Source organism: Geospiza fortis, unplaced genomic scaffold (assembly GCF_000277835.1).
Source record: "Geospiza fortis unplaced genomic scaffold, GeoFor_1.0 scaffold41, whole genome shotgun sequence".
Lineage (NCBI taxonomy): Eukaryota > Metazoa > Chordata > Aves > Passeriformes > Thraupidae > Geospiza > Geospiza fortis.
In genome coordinates, this window is record NW_005054299.1 from 21,458,508 (window position 1) to 21,463,243 (window position 4,736).

Here is a 4,736-nt window from a genome sequence, read left to right on the forward strand (position 1 = left end):
CAATAGTTTATGGCTCGTCCTGCTGTTTTGGTTGGTTCTTCTTTAGCATATTCAAGGATTTAGTTATGTTGGTTTCATACTGAGTATTTGCGCGGCACAGAGGTCTTCGGCAGTGCGGTGGGGACTCTAAATAGGAGTCTACTGATTGATGCAAGCCTAGGAGCTGATGCAGGCGTCTGTGGCGTGCTTCTCCAAATAGAGAAGTTTGAAATGGTAACAACTTGTGTTTGGAAGCAGTAGGAAGTTTGTGAGGAAGGAACCTCAAGGGATGAGTCAGAACTTGGTTCAGTATTTTCTCAGCGGTATGTTAAACTATGAAACATATCCTGACCCTTCTTTCTCTGTTGATGCATGAGTCATAACTACAAAGTGTGATTATTAATTACTATTATGTAGTTCTGAACTACAGAGGGTACGTTACAACCATCCTACATTAATGCACTTAAGAAATATGTGGGCAGATCTGCTTCCACAAGCAAAACAACATTTGTTTTAAACAGATTAATTACAGTCTTTGTAATAAGGTCTTTGTTCAATGTCTCAGTTTTATTAACTGGTAAAAAAAAAATTAATTAGGTTTTTGTATTTACATGGTAAGAAGGAGGATGAGGCAAAACTAATCTCTTTGCCTACCTTTCTGTGGAAACGTGAAAATGTGCTGGATGCAATGAGTCATCCATCTGTTTGTGTCTAAGAGGTATCAAAAATTTCAGAAATTTTCTCCAAGAGTTAAAAATAGTGAAGTTCTCCAGATCCTTGTAAGCAGTGCAGCTTGTCCTGCTGCTGAGGCCACCAGGGCTCCATGTGGCACTGAAGTCTTTGTCACTGCCCATTAAAGTAGAAGATAAGCACACTGAGTTGTCCTCTTAGACTGATTTTATCTTTGCAGACTAGGGGGGGAAACACTGGGCTGTACTGCACATGCTCTCCAGCCTGCAGGGTCATGTGCTATCATGCTGATCATGTTTGAGGTGCAACGGAGATTTACTCTCTGAGGGTGCCAAATTACTGCTTTGCACTTTGTGAAAACTAAGCTCAATGACAAGTTTCCCATTAGGGTGATTGCAAAAAGAGATCCAAAGCTACTCAGAAATAGTGTAGTCCTTTAATATATTAGGACAAAGAAGCCACATTTTTATGTTACAATATCATAAAATAGTGCCTGTTAATGGATGCTGTTATTAAAAAGAATGTTTTTGTGAAATATGCAAAGATAGACAATGGACAGCTACGTTGGATAACTATCAACTTAAGACTTTCTATTTAATATTTATCTGTCTACTATGATCTTTTGTTTCTCTGTTATATCTCCTGATCACTGCCTATTAGCACTCATGATGCTATGAAAAAAATGAAGAAATGTCAGAATGTTTGAGAATTTTCTTTTAAATTTCATGAAAATTATGTTCTCAAAAAATTCTGAAAAAATGTGGTAGTACACAAGATTTCTATATGTTTATATGCTGAAATGTGTGGCCTGAAAAAACTCCAACCCAAATTGAGTTGAAATGCTTCAAAAGAATACATTTTTCCAGCTTTCAGCAGTTTACATTAGGATTTAAAAATCAAGATAGAGACTTTCAAATTTTTTCTCCGTAACACGATGTGTTGTTTTGCTTTGATTATTCCCATTACACAAATAGAAAAAACAAATCTCGCTAGACTTTATTCCTAAAAGTGTAGTAAAGAAACGTTTACAATACTCTGAGCAGATGTACACATTTTGGAATATATGTATATTCTCATGTACTAATTTTAAGTCAATAGATTTAGTCCATGGATTATTTTGAAAGCTTAAATTTGATTTAAATTGTGTTAATAGCCTGTAGCTATTAACAAGATTTCCACAGAGTGGACTTGGGAATTACGTAAATTCAAAATTGAAACATCTCCTTCAAACATGAGACAGTTTGAGGGAACGCATTGCAATAGGAGGCCGGACTGTGCTTTACAGCCTTCAAGCTGAAGGATATTTAGCCATATAATAGTCTGCTGTTTTGCAGAGCTCAAAAAACAGTATCTGTAGAATGGACTCATTCTACAGGTATTTGAAAGCTGAAAGGCACTGTTTATGAAATGCTAAATGAATACTACAAATTATAAACTATCTTCTAAGTCTATTGATTTGTCTTCCTCTACTCTATCTTTCCTTCATTAATTATTTTATCAAGTGGGTTTTGTCTTTCCATTAAGTTTAGAGATCTACTGAACAAATGAAAATAACTGTAGTACCCGACATTATCCTTCAACATTTACTGTTTGTTTCTGCTATGGTTTTAAAAATTAAATGGAGAGTATTGTTGTCTTAAGTACAGTGTTCTGGGATTACTTTACTTTTTATTTTATAGGAAAGTGAACGACTGCTAATGTTTCCAAACTTACGAACTTCAAAATACAAAACCCTATTCTTTGGGCAGCTATGGGAGCTTCCCAAAAGAGATCCCCATTGATCTCCCTTCCCCCTTTTGGGAAAAGAGACAAAATCTTGCGATTTCAATGGGGATCAATTTTGGCAAGCTTTGGTCCATGTCCCTGCACTTGATGGCATGCCATGCCTTTTGATGGCTTTTTCAAAAATTTTCTCTTTTTTTTTTTTTTTTTTTTTTTTTTAAGTATCCATGCCATGTCTCTCATCTCTTCCCCTTGCTGGGGAATAGAATATAAGAAAATAAAGATGGTGTAGAAAGAAATCTTACCGCTAAGGAGTTGCAGCTAGGCCAAATATCAAAGATTGGGAGCAGGCCTGACTTTAACAGGCCACAGCTGTAACCAATGAGAAGAAGAGTGCTATAAAGGAGTGGGTTGGGAGATTGAGAAGGGAAATGGAGTCAGTTGGCTACTTTGTAAAGAAGAAAGAGTCAGTGCTCTGAGGAGCTGTCCACAAGAAACACCAAGATATGAAACTTTTGTGATAAGGAGACAACAGTGTGGAACCCCTGCAATAAGATGACAACATCCCCTCCAAGTTGTATTTTCATCCTTGACTTTTTCCCCTGCTTTTGCCTCAGCTTTGAGGTTCGTTTTGGCATGTTTTGGTCCTTTGCACTGGACCTAATGTAATCAGGGTCCATTTTCTTGTAGTCGCTAAATTTACCAATTTTTTTTTTCCTTCAATTGTAATTCCTTTGATGGTAGGTTCATTCCAGAGTGTTTGTAAGTCCTTCCTTTCTGTTTCCAGGATTTCAATGGGGATCAATTTTGGCAAGCTTTGGTCCATGTCCCTGCACTTGATGGCATGCCATGCCTTTTGATGACTTTCACTTTGGCAAAGATTTTTTCTTTTTTTGTTTTTTTCTTTTTTTAAATATCCACGCTGTGTCCCTCATCTCTTCCCCTCCAAGTCGTGTCTTCCTCCTTGACTTTTCCACCCTGCTTTTGCAACAGCTGTGAGGTTCCTTTTGGCACGTTTTAGTCCTTTACACTGCACCTCATTTCCTCCCAGGCCATTTTCTTGTAATCACTAAATTTCCTGATTTTCTTTTCTTTATTTTTTTCAATTGCATTTCATCATATCTCCTTTCCAAAGTGTTCGTAAGCCTTTCTTTTCTGTTTTATAGGGTTTCGTTTCCCTTCCCGAAAGGAAATTTCATTTCCCGAAAGAATCGGCTTTTGGGAAAGGGAAACGAAATCTTGGGAAACACAAAAGAAAGGCTTACGAACACTTTGGAAAGGAGATATGATGAAATGCAATTGAAAAAAATAAAGAAAAGAAAATCAGGAAATTTAGTGATTACAAGAAAATGGCCTGGGAGGAAATGAGGTGCAGTGCAAAGGACCAAAATATGCCAAAACTAACCCCATAGATGCTGGAAATGTAGGGGGAAAAATCTGGGATGGGCATAGGACTTCAGCAGTGCCTGTCATGTATTCAGCAGATGCAGGGTGGATGGACATCTGTCCTCACAGGGCTGGCCAAGTCTTTAGAGCATCCCTGAACAGTCAGTGGACATGTTTTAAAAGCATCCTTCCCTGCTTCTTCTGGGTATGTATGTTCTTCTGGCTGTATGTTCTCCTTTGGAGTATTCCTACCTTATGAAATTATTTGTCATATATTGGACTTCTCTTCAAGAAAAAGCATTAGCATGGGGAAGAAAAGCCACATGTAGTTCTGCAGAGAAAGCATTACAATTTACAAAACTTTATTATTTTTGTTTTAAAGAGCAACAAATAACTTGTTTGTTATCAAACGAGGGCTCTAGAAGCCCCCCTTGGTGCTGCTGCTCAGCGTCAGGTGCCCTTGCGGGCAGCAGAGCAGGCGGGTGAGACCTTTCCCGGAGTCCGCTCTGCCGTCAGGAGCTGCTGGATGGAGCGTGGCCCTGTTCCGGGGCCTGTTCACCCTTCAGCCCGGATACAGAGCAGCTGCCGCTGCCAGCTGTCGGAGCTGTCCAAGCGCTTCTTCAACTCTGACCGGTTCGGGGCTGTGACCACTTCCCTGGGGAGCCCTGGGGGGCCTGCTCCAGTGCCCAACCACTCTCTGGATTAAAACATTTTCCTAATATCTAACCTAAACCGCTCGCGACTCAGCTTCATGCTATTCCTTCGTCCTGTCTCCGATCACCACAAAGAAATCGCTGCGTGCCCCTCTGCTTCCCCTCACGAGGAAGTTGTAGATTGTTGAGATCTCCCCTCAGTCTCCCCCAGGCTGAACAGACCAAATGAGCTCAGCCGCTCCTCGTTCGGTTGCTTGGTTTGGAGCGTGGCGGGAGAAAGGGGCACACCGGGCGCGTCTGAAGGGC